Source organism: Lepisma saccharinum, chromosome 24 (genome assembly GCF_977018435.1).
Source record: "Lepisma saccharinum chromosome 24, izLepSacc3.1, whole genome shotgun sequence".
Classification (NCBI taxonomy): domain Eukaryota; kingdom Metazoa; phylum Arthropoda; class Insecta; order Zygentoma; family Lepismatidae; genus Lepisma; species Lepisma saccharinum.
The window spans coordinates 11621897-11644790 of NC_139252.1; positions in this window are offsets into that span (position 1 = coordinate 11621897).

The following is a 22894-nucleotide window of genomic DNA, read 5'->3' on the forward strand; positions in this document are numbered from 1 at the left end:
CCAGACAGGTTTAATCAGATTTTTGTATTTATCCCCGCTGCTCGATTTCACACACTTTTGACTGGCATCGTTATTTTGCTATAAAGCATCAGAGAGTGTCAAAATTTCAGAGTAAATTTGATAATCATCTTCTGTAACATTTTTTGGTTGTTTTTTGGTAATGAGTTCCCAAAGCAATACGGTACCAGGATATCTGTACCTGCTGTTTCTCCCACCCAAATTAATTTTTATGTTGTCCCCTTCGAATGTTACTTTAGATTTGCCAAATTTCCATAATACACCTTCATTACCCTCCATAGTTTAATACAAACCAAATACTTAATCTTTTTCAAATTTTTCTGTACTCAGGTAATCCCTTGCCAGGGGACCCAACTCGATTTTCTCTGATTCATCTATAGCTGCTTTAGCAGATATTTCCTTAAATACCAGAGGAGTGTGGATACTAAATAAAGGGGAAGGAGGGAAGTCTGCTTAATTTTTAGCAGTAAGAGATACAAATTCATTGATGAGGTTTTTGTTTTGTTCGGTAACACTCTTAATCTCTTTACCGAGACCACTGATTCATCGATAGTATTCTGGTCTTGACGCTTGTGTTGTTCGTAAAAACCTATATTATCTGATTTCCAACCTTTGAAACGTTTGGACAAGTACTCTCGTAATTTCGAATTATCTTCAATTTTATGTTTCTTCATATTTATTTTTTTATTAATGGTTATTTTATATTGTTTCAACGTTCAATAAGTCGTTGATTTTATTTCTAAACTTACCATTGTTAGGTTTACAAGTCATGTCGATAGTATCAAATCCAAAATCGTCGCTGTTCCAAAAAGATGAACATAATTTTGAAAATTGGTTGTAATATAAATCTCCTCCCACATACTCATCGTATGCATGTTTCAAATTAGAACGATCTTGACGAAACAAACAGAGTAAGTTTGTATTATCTCGTAGTAATTGTTTGGGAATTTTGGAATATGTTTCAGCTAGATAAAAGCAGTCTACATCTTTGTGACGACCCTGTGTAAAAAAAACTCAAATTTCATTATGATTTTCAAGAATAACATCATCGAACACCACAACAGAATTTTTCAAACATTGGTTGAGAGATTTTATTGTTGATGCAAATGTAGTTATGCCCAGTCCCTAGTACAACTTCATGAGTTTTCGGTTTTTCGGTTGTTCTAAACTTTTAGAAAACACATACAAGTGTCTATTTTTCCAATCTACCCAATTGGGGGCAAGCACGATATTTTCAACAAGCAATGTGGTTTTTCACAACCTGATGGGCCTGTAATGAGGCATCTGATGGTATCTCGTAACAACTACCCATTTTTCTTATTAGTTTCCACTACATCTGGGAAACACTGTACCACATTCCATGTTGGTGTCAAAGAATCACCTGGTTTGCTTGCTTCTATCCAACATTTGTCTGGCAGACCTAACCATTTCACATACAATTTACTATTTTTCTTCTTCAATATTTTCTCGATTAGATATGTATCTCGATATCTTGTTTTACTGAGTTCCTCTTCATAAAATCTCCCTTTCAATATTTTATTATGATTATCTTTTATGATTCATGTATTTCTAGTACCTGGTATAACTTGAACCATTGAGAATTACTCCCTACTCCAATTCTTAGTAAAACCCTTATATTTACTAACCCTTACCTGATCCCATATTTTAAACTTTGGCTTTTTGGTAGTGTATGTATATTTTTACAATAAACAGTAGAAATCAATCTTTGTTCATCAGATTTGGTTATCTCAGCAGGTTTCCTGTGAATAGTACTGTGTACTGTATTGTTTTAATCATGAATTTGCACCCACTTATAATAGCCTTGTAGTGTAGATTTTCTCCACATGCGATTTTTTAATGTTCTGTTGAAGCGTTCAACTATACAATTTTCAGATCACTGTAGGTTTAATATTATGTTGTTGCATTAACTTAGCAAATGTATAATTGTAAAATTCTTTCCCTCTATCTGTCTGTAAATATTTTGGTATCCTTCCTCACTAAATATCGACTTAAAAGCTTCAGTAACACAAGTACCAGTCTTGGATTTTAAGGGAACAGCCCATGCATATTTGCTAAAGGTATCAATAACTGTAAGCATATATTTGTAACCATGATTTATCTTATCCAAATTTTTTAAAGTCCCCTTGGAGGAGGACATCTCAATCAGATCAGCCTGGAAGAATTCATTTATACCTTTTGTTACTACACTTAATCGCTTGTAATTGCGACGGGCTGGTTTGTGTAATTCATAAACTATATCTTGTCTTGACTTCGAGTTCGAAGTGCGAATATCGCATAAATTGGATTCTCCTTAGGGTATAACCGCTTTATGTCAAATACTAGCTTGTCACCAATTTCAATATCAAAAACTGATAATTGTTCGTCGTCATCTACTTTATATTTATTAGTAGACTCATCCCGGTATGCAATAGGTATTTGAACTGCCTTGTGTATACAATAGTAGAGCAGTGTCCCCGGTTCTGCGCCCGAAAATGGGGCTCCGTGGGGCTCGCCTTAATGGATTTCTCTCGTAAGGCGAGAGCCCCATTTTCTTGCAGTGTTGCCAACTCCTCACTCAAAAAATCACCAAGGTTTTTGTTTTTGAGTCTAACCTAACCTAAGGCAAGGAGCTGGCAACACTGCTTGAGGCTCGCCTTAATGGATTTCTCTCGTAAGGCGAGCCTCATTTTCTTGCAGTGTTGCCAACTCCTCACTCGAAAAAATCACCAAGGTTTTTATCTTTGTCTAACCTAACCTAAAGCAAGGAGCTGGCAACACTGCTTGAGGCTTGTACCTAACCTAACCTAACCTACCTAACCTACCTAACCTAACCTAACCTAACCTAACCTAACCTACCTAACCTAACCTAACCTAACCTACCTAACCTACCTAACCTAACCTAACCTAACCTACCTAACCTAACCTAACCTAACCTAACCTAACCTAACCTAACCTAACCTAACCTAACCTACCTAACCTACCTAACCTAACCTAACCTACCTAACCTACCTAACCAACCTAACCTAACCTAACCAAACCTAACCTAACCTAACCTAACCTAACCTAGCCTACCTAACCTACCTAACCTACCTAACCTAACCTAACCTAACCTACCTAACCTACCTAACCTACCTAACCTAACCAACCTAACCTAACCTAACCTAACCTAACCTAACCTAACCTAAAGCAAGGAGCTGGCAATACTGCTTGAGGCTTGCCTTAATTAATTGCATAAAGCAATTTGCCAACCTACTGGTATTTTTGCCATAGCTTTTTTACAAAAAAAAAGAGAGGAGAGAGAGAGGGAAGAGTTAAACAACCGACAGTGTTGCCAACACCTACCTACAGCTTTTTTTTTTACTTGGCAAGGGCTTAGCCAATTTATATACTGGCGTAACATACATGCACTGGACAATAGAGCCGGCAACAAATATATACTGCTGTAAAAGAGAGAGATGGATGGATGGATGGCAACACAGTATGTGTGTGCGTGTGTGTGTATAATATGTAGTATTATTAACTAGAGTGTGTTGGCAACCCACCTATAATTAAAAAAAAATAGAGATACCAACATTGATGTAAGATGAAGAGAGAGACCTAGAGCTGGCAACAGTGGTGAGCGAATATGTTTTATTTCCAAGTTCTGGGCGCTAATGTATATCGTGATTTTTGCAAACCTCTCTCGCGGGGGCGATGTGCCACACACGCGCGCGTGCGCGCACCTGTATTGTGATCCAAACAAACAAATAATAATTATTGTTTTTTTTAGGATGCCTGGCTTCTAACCTCGCCAGGGTGCGTGGTGCCCAACCCAAAAAGGTTCTAACAGCTGCGGTTGTAGATAACCGCACCTCTGTAGAGTTTCACGTGTTTTTTTTTTGTATGGTAGTGGTGAATACTGCTTGAGGCTTGTCTTGCAGCGTTGCCAACATCTTACTCGAAAAAATCACCAAGGTTTTTATTCTGGTCTAACCTAGCCTAAAACAAGAAGCTGGCAATACTGCCAACATTTTACTCGAAAAGTCACCAAGGTTTTTATTTTGGTCTAACCTAACCTAAAGCAAGGAGCTGGCAATACTGCTTGCTTTACATTGCATAAAGCAATTTGCCAACCTACTGGTATTTTTGCCATAGCTTTTTACAAAAAAGAGAGAGAGAGAGGGAAGAGTTAAACAACTGACAGTGTTGCCAACACCTACCTACAGCTTTTTTTTTTACTTGGCAAGGGTTTAGCCAATTTATACACTGGCGCAACATACACACGCTGGGCAATAGAGCCGGCAACAAATATATACTGCTGTAAAAGAGTGAGATGGATGGATGGCAACACAGTATGTGTGCGCGTGTGTGTATAATATGTAGTATTATTAACTAGAGTGTGTTGGCAACTTGCCTGCAACTAAAAAAAAGATAGAGATACCAACATTGCTGTAAGATAAAGAGAGAGGCCTAGAGCTGGCAACAGTGGTGAGTGAATATGCATTATTTCCAAGTTCTGGGCGCCAATGTATATTGTGACTTTTGTAAACCTCTCTTGCTGTTGTGCTGCACACGCACGCGCGTGTTTTTTATTATTTTCGTATTGTGATGCAAACAAACAAATAATAATTGTTGTTTTTTTTAGGATTTCTGACCCCTATAACCTTGCCAGGGTGCGTGGGTGCTCAACACCAGTTCTAACGGTCATGGCTATCAAAAGCCCAATGCCTCTGTAGAGTTTTGTGAGTTATTATTTTTTTAATTTGCGCATCGAACTAACTTATATTGGATTTTGATCGTAGTGTGCAGTGTTAATTTGATCAGAGGTGCCTTATCGGCTGGATTGTTGTTATTCTGCAGCACTGTCGAGGTGAAATCCAAATTGTATATGTGCTTGTCGAAATGCTTTCGTATGCGTGGAAGGGTGTGCTTGGACCAGTGGGGAAATTTATTTTTCGCACCGAGGTCTGTCGCGGAAGTCTTCGTGCTCGAATTGTGCGAGGGGGTTGTCGTCGAAGATTTGTCCAATAGGAGTTGGCAACACTGAATAGTTGCTTCATAAATTTTTTGTTTTTTAAATATATGATATTTCACAGGTGAGGCTAACCTACAAGTTACAAGTTGACGGCGTAATCTTCTATAAGATGATAAGTATGCAATAAGATGAAGAAGACGCTAACTGGCAATAGCGGTGTTAATGTTTCTAGCTTTCTATTTTTTCTCACTGGGTTTTTTTTTCTATGGCGCAGTGGTATTTAAGGATTTGATACTCGCACAAGTGGTTCTTGAAACTGTAGGTTTGATTTTTTTTTATTTCTAGTTCGATATGAGATATACACAATTTTATTTTTTGAAGTACAGTTAATATTACCTAATTTGGGTTAAGCTATAACATACAACTAGCGATCGACACGACTGCCTGACACACAGACAGAGAGAGTGTGAGCAAATTCAAAGTGTGATCTATTGTGAACTAAACTAATCTCACTCACCCACCCACATATAGTCTTACAGGTAACTCAAAAAGCAGAAAGTAGTATATAGCATGACAGGTCGATCTATCGTAAACTAAACTAACCTCACTTGCCCACTCACATATAGCCTTACAGGTGACTCAAAGGTAGAAAGGCAGCTATATCACTTGTAAGGGGCAACACACAAGATCTATTGCAAACTAAATTAACCTACGACATAAGCCATGGGCACATCTTCCAGATAGGGTATAAACAACTCACCTCTTGCAATTGTATAACGGGGAAAATTAACCTACAGCTGGCAACACTGTTTGAGTTGCTTTCGATGAGCCAAACTTATATTTTGCAAATAGGCTCTACAGCTAGAAGCTTGAAACATATATCTTCGCAGAGTATGCCAACTTACCTCATGTAAAAATATTACCTAGTATGGTTAAGCTGTGACATACAACTAACGATCGACACGACTACCTGACACACATACGGAGAGAGTGAGACAGCTTATATGCAATATATTCCTACACATGTACTGGGTTTAAAAGGTAACTTGCAACAACTATTTCACTCACCCTCCTATCAAAATCTTCTAACCACATGTTTTTGATACTTGCTGCCAGAACATGCTGGTTTTAGACTGTAAATTCAACCCGATTATTCTATTTGTGCATGATGCTCGTATTTGGAATATTTAATTTTTGGCATACGGTATTTTGCGTGCTCCAGTAACCTTGCGCTCGATTCACGGAAGCTATGACGCGTATTTCGTGTTTTGCGAACATGCGAGAATTTTTCACAATAGATAATATATTGCAAGAGCGAGTTGTTTGTGTATATAAATCTAGCTTTGGAAATGGACATGAATATAATGTCAAAAATTATTGCATAACTTAAAAATATTGATATTTATTGCACTAGCAAAGGTAAATGTGGAATGCCCCGGCCCCTCAGCTGTTAGGTTAAACACCATAAAAATTTCATTACTGATAGCAAGCATTCTCATATCGATAAAACAGATCTAGTAATGAGCTGTCTTGCAAGTCTCCTGAGTGAAGGAATATGATGCCACTATAAACTGTAAACAAGATATGCAGTCCCTCGCATGAGATGTACGAGACTTATGAACCTCGACCTATAGAGTTGTACAACGGATGTTTTTTTTTGTTAAGCATAGCGGTGTGTTTTTGTTTATTTCAATGTTATCGAGCGTGCATGTAAAGAAGGGGAGAGAAAAAAATAAGAGGAGGGGGGTTATAACGGATAATTCATGTTTTTGATTTCAATACTTTAGCTAGTTACGATTCACCTGCTATCTAGAAGGACACTGGACGATGGCTAAAAGCGAGGGAAGGAGAGAAATGTTATTTTTTATTTTTTGATGGTGTGTGATGAAATAGTTTTAGATAATAATAGTAGGCTAATAGAATTGTAGAAAACGGATGTATCGTGATGCGAGGCTGAAAGTAATTTCGAAAGCAGTCTCGGGCATCTTCGTGTTCAGCCAACAAGAAAAATGTACATGGAGGGTGCAACGGTATTGTCCATGGATGGTTTTTCTGAATAAACATACATATTAGTTTTTGCAGTCTCCAGATGGGACCGGAGTTTTTTTTGTTTTGGTTGGACAAGAGGGTTCAGATAAATACATGGACATCAAAATAAAAGAAAAAAAATTTACTCTACTGCTCACATGTATTGAGTCTTCCAATAACACACCTTGCGGGGCGTACCTACATGTATGCAAAATATAGTTAATGTCTTATTTCTCGAACCTGTGGTCTGTAGATTTGCTTTTGTTGGCAACAGAAACAGAAAAAATGGCACCATGTTATTGTATACTGATATGGGTGTACTGTAATCATAACAATTTTTCTAGTTAAAAATCTATGTCGAAAAGTAATGTTGGGTGACTTGTCTGTGTTGGGTTTTATTAACAACTTCACAGCTGTACCTGCACAACTCATCGACTACAAGGTAACAATGTTAGGAAATGTGTGCATGGCTCCGAGAATACAATTTAAAATTACTAATGTGGCATGAACCCCCTCCACTTGTGTGTATTTGAATATGTGAAAATTAGACATTTTGAATAATCGATGAGAATAATCATAAAAAACAGGTTGCACCTGTATGACGTGTTTAAACTTCAGACGATTTTTGTTAATCTACAAAAGCCAAGTGCAAACGGAGATCACTACGAAAATTGGGAAAAAAAAAGAAGCGAGGCTATTTTGGCTAATGGCAACGATGAGGATGAATAATGGTTGTTTTGATAAAATTGACGAAGTCAATATGCCTAGCCTAAAATAAAATTCAACAATTAATGTTAAATATTTGCTACTCTGAAATGGCGACGGCTATCATCATAACATCACTTGTTTCTAACCTGTCCATATTGACCCTCTCTCTACCCCTCCATAAATTCGATTCGAAAGGCACAATCATTCCAGTTTTTGAATAAGACTTGCATATGCCCTCAGAAAAAAAACAAGAGAAGAAATAAATAAATCAAGTTATGTATATTCTTCACCCCCGAATTTTCTTCCACAACACTGCACGAAGCCTCGAGTTTCGGATATTGTTGTTGTGCGACAGGATAGGATAGATGAACCGTATGTTTACCGAGGACCAAACGTAATCAAACATTTTTTTTTGAAAAGATAGTTGAAGAGGTTGAGACTATTGGCAGTCTCTTACACGAATCGAAACCAAATGCTCCTATTATCCAGCGATGAACTTCAATCTCGCAATAACATTGAAACGTGCCTGGTGTGCGATCAAAGGTTTCACCGACGAGAACCGAAAAGTAATTTCATCATAATCATTTCACCGGAAACTACATCGGTGGAATCTGTAACATAATGTATTCATGTATGTGTTTGACAATCATATATCACTCACTAGAACAATTTTCGGTAAACGTTCTTATACGTTCTTAAACGTTTCAACGTTTATATAAGAACGATAAAAACGTACTGTAATACTCATCTTCACGATTAGTCAAACGTAGTATTCGTTCGCTGTACATATTTTCCGTCCTTAAATTCTAATAGTAACAAAAACCTTCCATCTCTCATTTTATATTTAATTCTGTGCAAATCACATGCCTGGAAGCTTGCGTGTATCACCCTCACTGTTTATTCAGATTTTGACCTTAACTATTGATCATGCATTTTTTATTGCATATTTCCCATGTCAACACAAAATATATATTTTCTCTTGGATTAATTTTAACAATAATGATGAAAATTAGAGAAAAAGTAGAGAAAGAGAGTCCTCCTCCGTAGCTGAGCGAGTTACGACGTTCACTCGTCTTGAGATTGTTCGCTGCGAGACGGCATAGGTTCGAATCCGGCTCTGGTCGGAATTTATTCGGCCTACGTATAGGGTCGGTAGCAACCCACCATCGTGAGAAAATTGGAGGGGCTATGAGTGACTGGTGTAAGCTGGTTTCAGATATCTTCTATAACGGCTGAGGGTTCGTCGTGCTGACTAAGATCACCTCGTTGCCAGTTAAAGATAACTCTAGGTAGGATTCCCCATCCAAATTTTTGTTTCGTGTTCATGGCGATGGTGGTGCCCAATGCTACAACTTTTTCTCCCAAAGAAGCGTCTCTGCTCATAACCCTCCAAAAAGCGGCATGCTCCAATTTCTTGTCTGCTTCGTGACGTGCATCCAAATTCGTGTGCGTGTTGTAAGCAATATCGTGATTTTTGCATGGTGTATCCAACGGATTCACACCCTTGTCTCCTCTCTCCAATCTTTTCTCGAGTTTGGTACCCGGTCCGCAGTATTGGTAGCCAGGTAAATGCATCTCGAAAAGTAACTTGTTGATGATGTCGTTCACGAGTCCCTTTCCTTCGGCAACGTACCAGAATCTCGGAGGCAGCATGTTGATAATTTTGATCAGGTAGCCAATACCTTTGTCGTCGTTCACGATGAAGTTGGAAAGTTTGCCAACATTGTAATTGGAGAGTGATGTTACCCCTACAGATTTTACTTCACAATAGAGGTTGTTGACACTCATCAAGACACACGCCCCAGAAGACGACTGGTGGATGGATAGTTGTGTATGCCAGCCACCAGTTGGGCCTGCGATCAGTTTAGATGTTTTAAATTGTGAGTATGTGTGTGAATTGAAACACTACAATTTCTTGCCAAGTGGTAATATATCGACGTCTTGTAATCAGTGTGTCCTATTCCGAGTTCCAGTCAGGTCGCATAATCAATATTTCAGATTCCATTTTAAACGTATCCCGAGTCGTGATTAGCCTATGTGTGCAAAAAAGTGATGTTAAAAACAAACTCTTGACCTCAATAATACAAGTTGTGTATTTTCTTTCAGCTGTGGTTCCCTCTTTTTTTTTCGCGAGAAATAACAAATTAACCTAATCATTAACTCAACAAATAAAAAATGCATCTCTAAATTAATTAATAAAAACTGTTATTACACCCAAACCTCTATTTTATCATAAATATAAATAAAATATCATCTCACGTAGTGAAAACAATGTGAAAATTGTTCTAGTGAGTGATATATGATTGTCAAACACATACATGAATACATTATGTTACAGATTCCACCGATGTAGTTTCCGGTGAAATGATTATGATGAAATTACTTTTCGGTTCTCGTCGGTGAAACCTTTGATCGCACACCAGGCACGTTTCAATGTTATTGTGAGATTGAAGTTCATCGCTGGATAATAGGAGCATTTGGTTTCGATTCGTGTAAGAGACTGCCAATAGTCTCAACCTCTTCAACTATCTTTTCAAAAAAAAATGTTTGATTACGTCTGGTCCTCGGTAAACATACGGTTCATCTATCCTATCCTGTCGCACAACAACAATATCCGAAACTCGAGGTTTCGTGTAGTGTTGTGGAAGAAAATTCAGGGATGAAGAATATACATGACTTGATTTATTTATTTCTTCTCTTGTTTTTTCTGAGGGTATATGCGAGTTTTATTCAAGAACTGGAATGATTGTGCCTTTCGAATCGAATTTATGGAGGGGTAGAGAGAGGGTCAATATGGACAGGTTAGAAACAAGTGATGTTATGATGATAGCCGTCACCATTTCAGAGTAGCAAATGTTTAACATTAATTGTTGAATTTTATTTTAGGCTAGGCATATTGACTTCGTCAATTTTATCAAAACAACCATTATTCATCCTCATCGTTGCCATTAGCCAAAATAGCCTCGCTTCTTTTTTTTCCCAATTTTCGTAGTGATCTCCGTTTGCACTTGGCTTTTGTAGATTAACAAAAATCGTTTGAAGTTTAAACACGTCATACAGGTGCAACCTGTTTTTTATGATTATTCTCATCGATTATTCAAAATGTCTAATTTTCACATATTCAAATACACACAAGTGGAGGGGGTTCATGCCACATTAGTAATTTTAAATTGTATTCTCGGAGCCATGCACACATTTCCTAACATTGTTGCCTTGTAGTCGATGAGTTGTGCAGGTACAGCTGTGAAGTTGTTAATAAGACCTAACACAAAAAAGTCACCCAACATTGCTTTTCGACATAGATTTTTAACTAGAAAAATTGTTATGATTACAGTACACCCATATCAGTATAAAATAACATGGTGCCATTTTTTCTGTTTCTGTTGCCAACAAAAGCAAATCTACAGACCACAGGTTCGAGAAATAAGACATTAACTATATTTTGCATACATGTAGGTACGCCCCGCAAGGTGTGTTATTGGAAGACTCAATACATGTGAGCAGTAGAGTAAATTTTTTTTCTTTTATTTTGATGTCCATGTATTTATCTGAACCCTCTTGTCCAACCAAAACAAAAAAAACTCCGGTCCCATCTGGAGACTGCAAAAACTAATATGTATGTTTATTCAGAAAAACCATCCATGGACAATACCGTTGCACCCTCCATGTACATTTTTCTTGTTGGCTGAACACGAAGATGCCCGAGACTGCTTTCGAAATTACTTTCAGCCTCGCATCACGATACATCCGTTTTCTACAATTCTATTAGCCTACTATTATTATCTAAAACTATTTCATCACACACCATCAAAAAATAAAAAATAACATTTCTCTCCTTCCCTCGCTTTTAGCCATCATCCAGTGTCCTTCTAGATAGCAGGTGAATCGTGACTAGCAAAAATATTAAAATCAAAATATGAATTATCCGTTATAACCCCTCCTCCTCTTTTTTTTCTCTCCCCTTCTTTACATGCCCGCTCGATGACATTGAAATAAGCGAAAACACACCGCTATGCTTAAAAAAAAAACATCCATTGTACAACTCTATAGGTCGAGGTTCATAAGTCTCGTACATCTCATGCGAGGGACTGCATATCTTGTTTACAGTTTATAGTAGCATCATATTCCTTCACTCGGGAGACTTGCAAGACAGCTCATTACTAGATCTGTTTTGTCGATATGAGAATGCTTGCTATCAGTAATGAAATTTTTATGGTGTTTAACCTAACAGCTGAGGGGCCGGGGCATTCCACATTTACCTTTGCTAGTGCAATAAATATCAATATTTTTAAGTTATGCAATAATTTTTGACATTATATTCACGTCCATTTCCAAAACTAGATTTATATACACAAACAACTCGCTCTTGCAATATATTATCTATTGTGAAAAATTCTCGCATGTTCGCAAAACAGGAAATACACGTCATAGCTTCCGTGAATCGAGCGCAAGATTACTGGAGCACGCAAAATACCGTATGCCAAGAATAAAATATTCCAAATGCAGGCATCATGCACAAATAGAATAATCAGGTTGAATTTACAGTCTGAAACCACCATGTTCTGGCAGCAAGTATCAAAAAACATGTGGTTAGAAGATTTTGATAGGAGGGTGAGTGAAATAGTTGTTGCAAGTTACCTTTTAAACCCAGTACATGTGTAGGAATATATTGCATATAAGCTGTCTCACTCTCTCCATATGTGTGTCAGGTGGTCGTGTCGATCGTTAGTTGTATGTCACAGCTTAACCATACTAGGTAATATTTTTACATGAGGTAAGTTGGCATAATCTGCGAGGGTATATGTTTCAAGCTTCTAGCTGTAGAAGATTAGCTTTAGCCTATTTGCAAAATATAAGTTTGCCTCGTCGAAAGCAACTCAAACAGTGTTGCCACCTGTAGGTTAATTTTCCCCGTTATACAATTGCAAGAGGTGAGTTGCTTATACCCTATCTGGAAAATGTGTCCATGGCTTATGTCGTAGGTTAATTTTAGTTTGCAATAGATCTTGTGTGTTGCCCCTTACAAGTGATATAGCTGCCTTTCTGCCTTTGAGTCACCTGTAAGGCTATATGTGAGTGGGCAAGTGAGGTTAGTTTAGTTTACGATAGATCGACCTGTCATGCTATGTACTACTTTTTGCTTTTTGAATTACCTGTAAAACTATATGTGGGTGGGTGAGTGAGGTTAGTTTAGTTCACAATAGATCACACTTTGAATTTGCTCACACTCTCTCTGTCTGTGTGTCAGGTTGTCGTATCGATCGGTAGTTGTATGTTACAGCTTAACCCGAACTAGGTAATATTAACTGTACTTCAAAAAATAAAAATTGTGTATATCTCATGTCGAACTAGAAATAAAAAAATCAAACATTAAGCATTCATGCAGATTAATTAAGCCATAAGTTCAAAATTTTGGCCCCCACACAAATCGCATTACATACATACATACATACATGTAAAAAAACAGAAGTATGCATGTTTTTTTCATCCCCATACAGAACACATATGCTTTCTTTTCACAGTTGTAAAATCATATAAATTGTACATGAAGTAAGTTGTGAGAAGGCTCTCTTTTTTATGTCTGTGTATATGTATGTTGTACAATTAGGTACAAGTATTGTACAATTAGGTACAAATTGTTGTACAATTATTTCCCCCAGTTGCCCAGTTGGAGTTGGGGGGCACAACACTGGTACTATTTGTACCCACAGTACTTACTCATGTATTTTGTTTAATATTTTATTTCAAATTCACTGTCAGAAACTAGTGTTGCCAGTTCCTGGATGTAGGTTTACCTACTCTGTTAGTTGTCACTGTCAAGCTCCCAGTATTCGTACAGCATAAAAAGCCATAACCCCCTCCTCAAAATATATACATTGTATACGCCAAAATACCCAATAGCCTAGCAACACATCATGAAAAAACATGCCAAGAGGACCCAGTGGGTTTATAAGTCAGTGTTGCCAATTCCTATTTGTAGGTTAGCTTAGCCAGTGAAAAATCATATAGTGGAATTTTCTTCAGATGGGTTGGCAAAACCCAAGCCTCAAAAAAAACATCCAATAAAGTTGCCAAATGTAAAAAATAAAACAATAGGTCCCCCTCATAAAAAGCTACAGTAAGAGCTCACAGGTCGCCAACACTAGGCCCCCAACAGTGTTGCCAGACATAAAAAATACATGGACCCCTCAGGCCCTTTGATGAAAATTTACAGTGAAAAACCCAGTAGGTTACCAACACTGTCAGAAAATCTACGGCAGTGTTGCCAGATGTAAACAGAGGGCAATAGACCCCCCTCATAAAAAACTACAGTAAGAGCCCACAGTGTTGCCAACTCTGTCCTCAATGCCATTAGAAAACCTTTTACTTTTTTTTGGGTTGGGCACCACGCACCCTGGCGGGGTTAGGGGCCAGGCATCCTAAAAAACAACAATTATTATTTGTTTGTTTACGTCACAATACAGGTGCGCGCGCGCGCGCGTGTGTGGCACATCGTCCCCGCGAAAGAGGTTTACAAAGGTCACGATATACATTGGCGCCCGGGACTTGGAAATAATGCGTATTCGCTCACCACTGTTGCCAACTCTAGGTTTCTCTCTCTTCATCTTACAGCAATATTAGTATCTCTATTTTTTTTTTTTAGTTGTAGGTGGGTTGCCAACACACTCTAGTTAATAATGCTACATATTATACACACACACGCACACACATACTGTGTTGCCATCCATCCATCCATCTCTCTCTTTTACAGCAGTATATATTTGTTGCCGGCTCTCCTTGCCCAGTGTGTGTATGTTACGCCAGTATATAAATTGGCTAAGCCCTTGCCAAGTAAAAAAAAAAGCTGTAGGTAGGTGTTGGCAACACTGTCGGTTGTTTAACTCTTCCCTCTCTCTCTCCTCTCTTTTTTTTTGTAAAAAAGCTATGGCAAAAATACCAGTAGGTTGGCAAATTGCTTTATGCAATTAATTAAGGCAAGCCTCAAGCAGTATTGCCAGCTCCTTGCTTTAGGTTAGGTTAGGTTAGGTTAGGTTAGGTTAGGTTAGGTTAGGTTAGGTTGGTTAGGTTGGTTAGGTTAGGTTGGTTAGGTTAGGTTAGGTAGGTTAGGTAGGTTAGGTAGGTTAGGTTAGGTTAGGTTAGGTTAGGTTGGTTAGGTTAGGTTAGGTAGGTTAGGTAGGTTAGGTAGGTTAGGTAGGTTAGGTTAGGTTAGGTTAGGTTAGGTAGGTTAGGTAGGTTAGGTAGGTTAGGTAGGTTAGGTTAGGTTAGGTAGGTTAGGTTACGTTAGGTTAGGTACAAGCCTCAAGCAGTGTTGCCAGCTCCTTGCTTGAGGTTAGGTTAGACCCAAAAACAAAAACCTTGGTGATTTTTTGAGTGAGGAGTTGGCAACACTGCGAGAAAATGGGGCTCATGCCTTACGAGAGAAATCCATTAAGGCGAGCCCCACGGAGCCCCATTTTCGGGCGCAGAACCGGGGACACTGCTCTACTTACAATGTTTTCGCACTATAGTAAATTGAGGAACTTCAAAATGTTTTCCATGTTTTAAAAAACTAAACTTCAGAAATCGTAAACTACCATCAACAAAAAATTCATGTACCTGAGTGTGCGGATATAATTTGTAAACAGTGCCAGCATTGACGTACGTCCAGTGCCCTCGAGCATTTGGAATTCTTTGTAACCTACCAATTTCAATAGAATAAAATTGACGAGTATCAATGTCATCTAGTTTGCTTAATACCGGTTCCAAGAGTTCGTTTATAGTACGAACCAACTCATCGTAACTAGGTTTGATTTTTACATCAACATACAGTTGTTTATATTCCTCTTTGAGATCGTGAAGTTGAGTAGCAAAACCTGATAAAGCAGATTCTTGACTTGCTTTAAGAGTAGTAATTTGTAACGTAATATTAGAAATAATCTCCTGTAAATTTTCTACAATTTCCAATTTAGAACTCTGGGTAGCAAGATCGTGTACTTGACTTCTGATTTCTGTAAATAATGCAAGTAGTTCGTTAATTATTTGATTGTGGGTGAGAGTGGCAACAGTCTCTGATTTGCGCAATTTCTGCTTGAATGTTTTTGATATCCTCAGATTTTAAAATTCGAAGTACTGCTCTCCTCATAGCTCTGATTTCCTGAGAAGTAGGCAAAGCAGTTACAGTATTCTGAAGGGTGGTAAGAGTTAATTTTATGTCATCGAGATCTGTTGCATCAGCTGCATTTTTCAAAATTTCTTGCAGTTGCGTTATGTCATCCTGCCTAGTTGTAGATTTTTGCAGTGCCTCTAATTTACTCTGAATGTCGTCAATAAGATGATGGAAATGCGATCATTCTGATTCAGTATTCAAGCCTTCAAGCTTAGTAACTTGCTGTTGAACTATAGCTTGAATATCAGTAATGCCAGGCAATTTCGATTCCAGAGTTTCCTGTACACCTGTTAGCTCATTTCTCATAGTTGTCATAGTCTATTCTATGTGAGCTATGGTACCTTGTATCTTCGCAAAATCTTCATAAGTCTCCAACTGTAATTTGATTACGGCAACGCTCCGAGATTTAGCATTTAATTCAGAATATGAAGGTAAATTATTGATAAAATATTCCAATGTCTGTAGTTTCGATTGAACTTCTGCTATAGCTGTATGCAGTTCATCTGTCTGTAATTCAGAATTGACACTTTGGAATGTAGGAACTTCGAAAGATTGAAACTGTTCTTGCAATTTAGCAATACTAGCATTTACCTGCTCATATTCGTATTGACTTTTGATATTCTGGATTATGATTTGCAGTTCGGTACGAATACTATTTGCCTGGTCATTTAATTGCTGTTTCAGCTGTTCGGTATTCGTTCTCTGGATTTGTCTAAATTTATTAAGTTCTTTCTTCAAATTGGCAATATTGTCTTCTAAGTTCTGAAGATTATCTATTCAAGCTAAATTAGTATATTTCTCAAGCAAAGATTTGAGTTCGCCATCAATTGTTACTATAGGATCAATCAGTTGAGTTTGAAGATTTGTCATCTCTTTTTGAATATTTAGATTTAGTGAATTCTGTAATATGAGTAAATCTGATTTCAGTTTCTTTATATGTACATCTAAACTCGCAATCCCGCTGGAATTATCTGGAATCTCCTGTCGCCTTCTATTATATGTCATATCGCCTTCCTTCCTGTTCTCGCCTCTTGTATCCATTCCACTCTTCTCTACTCATCTTATCTCTCCTCTCCTGTCTTCGATTTCCAATTCCACTGCACTCTTCAATTCGTTATTTCCTTTCTATCTATTTTACTCTACTCTCCCACTCCCCTCTCATTGTCTACCCCTATCAGCTCAAACGTGTTCTTCTCCTCCCCTCTCCTCTCCTTTCATCTCTTTCCCTCTATTTTTCTCCTCTTTGCTCCATTTTCCTCATCTCTCCACTCATCTTTTCCCTTTCTCCTCATTACTTCTCCCATCCACATCTGTCATATCTTTTCTTCCCTCCTTTACATTTTCACTTCCCCTTTCGGTTTTTCTTTTCTCCTCTTGTTTGTTGTCCTCTTATTTTCCTCTTTCCTCTTTTCCTTTGTGTAGAAATACTAGAAAATGGATTTTCTTTCCTTAAGAAAGTTTTTCTCATTTGCGAAAAATATAATACTGATATGTTTTATAGTTTTATACAATAATACTTGGTTTTATTTCTTTCGAGTATCTATTTGCATGTGGCAAGAGTACAGTATCTCTCCGAAGTGTTAGGACAACGACATTTTAAACTCGGCAACCCAATTTACACAAGGCGTTGGTGGGTCGTGTGTAGAGTAAGGCAAAATTTCAGGGTTGCCACATGCAAATAGATGTTTATTAAATACGCGAAAGAAATAAAAACATGTACTATTGTATAAATTCTAAAAATATCACTATCATATCGTAAGTCACAAAATTATTTCTGAAAGAAAAGAATAGGTTCTCTAATATTTCATCGTTGATTAGTCTACAGAAAGAGAAAGAGGTTATATAAAATGAAAGGTGACAAAGGAGAGGAAAGTGAAAGCGAGAGGAGAAGATGAAAAGGAGAGGGGAAGAAAGAGAGAATAGATGAGGAGAGGAGAATCTAGTAAGTAGAAAGGAGAAAGATTCGAGGAGAGATTAGAATAATGGAGAAAAGAAGAGAAGAGAGGAGAAAAACGAGACGAGGAAAGGGGAGGAGACGAGAAGATTGGAATGGAGAGTAGGGCAAAAGAGAGGGAAGGAGAAGAAAGAAAGAATAGGAGAAAAGTGCATTGTAGTCGGAAATCGAAGACAAGAGAGGAGGTAAGAGGATTCGAGAATAGTCGGATGGAGACAAGATGCGAGAAAAGCAGGGAATTCGATAGGAGATAAAATCAGAGGAGAAGGAGAGGAAAGAAGAAGGAGAAGGAGAAGATAAGAACAAAAGGGACTGGATACGAGAGGAGAGAAGAGGTAATTGCAGAAAATATCGTCTCGGTGACAAGAATTGATTCATTTATAAAATTTTCGACATGACAAATTCAAAAACATTTTGAAATGCATTGGGTAATGTATGGTTCAGGCAGAAACAATCTACCACTTTCAACGGTTGGTAGCTCGTACGGCCTCACAGTGAGCTTAGAACAGAGCAGGGTAGATTGTAGCAGGAAGGATATCATTTTAGTTACAATGGAGAATTAGACTGGGACGGCTGTTCATAGACTTGTAGCTTCCATGATTTGTCCTTGTTCAAATGAAACACGTATTTTACTAAATTATATTATGTTACGCTTACAATGTAGGACATTTATTATATATTTCAAATTCCTCCCGAACGCCGGACATAAGGTTAAAATGTATAACATGTTTGGGAAAAACCGGACGTCTGGTATCCCTAGGTAGAAGCAGATAACCAATGTGACATGTAGATCAAACTCTCCTCCTACAAGTAATGTGCACAGAATACTTATTTGTAAGAAAAAAAAGATGGTAGTACGAATCGGCGGAAACAAATAATGGAGAATTACACATGATGAAAACTATTTTTCAGTCGATATTTGCAGAGGTATCCTTGCATTGAACTCGAGTGGGAAAATGGGTCTTATTAGTATGTCTTGAATTGCCTCATATATAGTTATTACATTAATATTTGTCAATGTTTTTGAAGCAGTAGACAATAATCGTTAGAGTACCATAATACACGATCATATTCATGAAAATATCCCTTTGATCGTTTGCAAATTCAGTATTTTTTATACTACAATGTAAACACTTTACTCTGATATTACAAATTATTTCACAGTGCTCTTCATTAATAAAAAGATAATTAAAAAAGTGGGCAACTTGTGAGGAGAATCGAACCTGGGACCGCTAGCAGCCCAATCGAGAACTCTAACCACTTTTTTTTATTATTTCACAAACAATTACAAAGTTACGTCTATTTTTGTTTACAATCCTTAATGTTGCATAAATACCTCTATCTCTTGCTTACATTTTAACCTAACTTTCCATGTTTTACATTCCTTTAAATAATACATTCCTTAAATAGTTTGCATATAAATATGTACTGGCATCGGCCTCAATTTGTAAGTAAACTGACTGGAAGTATTCGCACAATGTTTGTTTACACATGATGCCTTTTGATGTACAGGCATAATAGATGTAGTGTGCAAATAGCCACTGTATTTCTTGCAATTTTCTTAACGGGAAAAGCATAAAATCTGGGAAGAGGAGATGTTCCACTGTAAAATATGCAGGAGGTTTCCTGCATATACTGCCGAGACAGCGGCAGAGGAATTTCCATTTGTTTGTTATTTTAGTACAAGTTGTGAATCTATGTTTGAGGGTATCTACTTGATCACAACTTATGCAATTAGGTTCTGCCTCCAGATTAATCCGATATGCTCTTTCTTTAGTTAATATTGTATCATAAATCACCAAGTACCATATCGAGCACAGTGAGGCTGGAATATGTTTTGCTGTTACGTTGCGCCATACGTTCCACCAGTTAATACTAGGTTTGCTGGTTCACTATTTTGGGTTTGACCTTGAGCCTGTCAGACAGTTGACGATACAATAATTGCACTGTAATTGCTTCAGTCTGTATTTGTGGACTAGATATCAAAAGATAGACATATTCTAATACCGTTGATCGGAAGTAACTTGTATCACTGTCAAATTTTGGCAGTAATACAGGTGCTGTGAGTTCGATGTATCTTAAGTAGGCATGGAGTATATATCCGATCAAGTTCGGCGTATCTTTTAGCGCTAGTTGAATATTTCTATGATTGAGGAGAGCCTGTGCTTGTATTTCAATATTCATTAGATTTAGTCCACCTGTTCTTAATGGTAAACACAAAGTGGTATATGCCTGTCTAAGTACATGGGACTGCCATATAAACTTGTGACCAGCCGTCGTATTTCTGCTGCACTTTCTGGTGGTAGTGGTAATACTTGAGCAACATACCATACTTTTGAAAGAAGAAACACGTATCTATAAATCACTCTAGAGATTATGGATATATTCCATCGCATATCACAAAACACTGCATGTCTTAGTCTTGATATCACTACACTATATGTTCTATTTTTTATTTCTTGTATCGTTGAACAAAACACTACCCCCAAGATTGTCACTTAATTCGCAATATCATAAGGTGAATCTTGATAGCAGTTTATTGTTTCTTTTCCTACCTGCAACGTTTTGGATTTTTTTATCTTATACTTTTAACCCTGTTAATTCTTGCGTTGTTTTTAAGATAGCCTGCAACTTCTGCAAGTCGTTGTCATCATTTATCAGAACAGTTACGTCATCTGCAAACACGAATGTTCTAAACGATTTTCTGTAGACTTCCACTCCCATCACCTGTTCTTGTATTCATCGTACAATGGGTGAAATTTCTAAGCCAAATGCAAAGAGTGATAATGGGCACACTTGTCTTAATGATCGTTTCAGTGGGAAAGACGTTGTCAGTGTCCCTTTAACATTAGGGCCTACTCTTGCATTTGTGTAAAGCAACTGAATAGCTGATACAATTTTTTTCTCCTAATACTACTTTTCTTAACAACATAAAGAAATAATCGTGCTTGATTGTGTCGAACGCGTTTACAAAGTCCAAGGTCAAGATTGCAGCTTTTGATCCAACATTTTGTTGTTCAAGTGCCACAACGTCTCTTCATATATTTAACAGTTCAAAAATTGCACCATGCGCTCGAGAGATGAATTGTTGTGGTCCTATCAATTTCTCCGCCAATTGTTGTAGTCGTTTTGTGATTAGTCGTGTGTATATTTTATAGTCCACACACAATAGAGTTATCGGTCGAAAATTCTTTGCCGAGATAAGTCGTCCTGGTTTCGGCACGAGTATTATCACTCCTAAGAGGCTCGTTTGTGCCATGCGCTGTTGTCGGAAAACTTCATTTACCCATCGCGTCAGCATGGTCTGTACCACTGGCCAAAATGTTTGGAATAATTCAATAGGTAAACCATCGTGCCTCCAGCACGATTGCGTTTGCCGGCCATTACTGCTAGTTCCACTTCCTCTCTTGTAAAAGGCTTTTAGAGGAACTCCCTTTCTTCCTCTGTCACTCTTGGTATATAGTTTTCAATAACGGAATAATTTTGTTCCTTGTCAGCACTTGTGTCACTGAATTTAATAGAAAAGTAATCTTCTAAATATATTTCAATGTATTTCGTATTTGTAAGTTTTGCTCCTCCTTCATCGTTGATCTCTGTTATTACCTTCCGTTGTTCTCTGCGTCTTTCTCCTACGACTTGCGCCAGCGAAGGTTGTTCTTTAAGATCAAACATTACTAATTTGCTTAGATAATTATATCCCTGCATTTTTTGGTTGTATATTCTCAGAACGACCCCTTGTGTTGTCTTATATTCACTAAGAACCGTTTGATCTGTTTTGAGTTTGATTGCTAATTCTCTCAGAACTGCATGGTAAAAGTTATACTTCTTATAAAAATCCGCCATTTTTTCTTTACTGTATTGCATGCAAAAGTATTTAATTGAGGGTTTTAGATAGGAGTCCCACCATGGTATGAAGTCCGTCTGTCTCTGACTCATGGTTTCCCATTTTTCCCATTGTTCCTCAAGTTCCTTACGAAAGGCTTCTTCTTGAAGTAGTTGAAGGTTTAATAGCCAATAACTTCTTCCTTTCCGAACGTGTGGGATATTTAAAGCTATATCTAAATGGACACTTAAATGATCACTGAAACAGTTTGGAAGTACCTCTATTTTTGTGCAATGCGAGAGCAGTTCTTTTGTAACGTAAAACCTGTCTAGTCTAGTAGCCGTATTTGTTCTAATGTATGTATATCCTTTTTCGCTAGGATGTTTTCTTTGCCAAACATCTATTAGGTCAAACCCAGACACTAAAGTTTTTAAACTTGATGAAGTATTAAACCAAAGGGTTTGATCCTCTCGCCTTAACGTACAGTTAAAGTCTCCCGTGCACAATATATGTTGTCTATTTCCGCCGAGGGCTGTAGCTACTTGAGTATTGAAACATTCTTCTCTCTCTTTTCGTGCGTCACTACCAGACGGAGCATAAATATTGCATATCCACACGGCATCCACATTTACACAAATTATTGTAACTGATGGATGGTATAGTACATTTGATACTGTAATACTATTTCTAACCATAATTGCCGTTTCCGTTGAGTAATGATTACTATTATTATAAACTACATAATCAAACCCAATATCAAGATCTTCTATACCTAGTTCTTGAATACAAACGATATCTATATTATAAGAACGTATATAGTCTATGAGAGCTTTTCGTTTAAGTTCAGATGAAAGTTTGTTGATATTTATTGTAGCCACCTCGTAAATTATTTCCTGTTCCATACGATTGATTTGAATGAATGTTTTATAACTCTCTCTTGAGTTGTCAGAACTTAAGATATTGGTTACAGATATTAGAAAAAAACACCATAGAACAGACACTACTACCATTACTAATATCTATATACTTTGTCAAAGTTACTTATTATTCTCCGTACTATCACCGGCACCTGTGATCACTGTGGTATTTACTGCCGGTTTCCTTGCCTTATTTCGTTTGAGGTGAGGTCGCTTCGACGCGGTCGGCGATCTCGACGTACTGCGTTACTTCTGGCGATGCTCAGTGGTGTCTTGGTGACGGCGCTGAAGTTGCCATTACGCTTCCTTAACCTGTGAGGACTTCAAAGTTCCTGCATCTATGGAC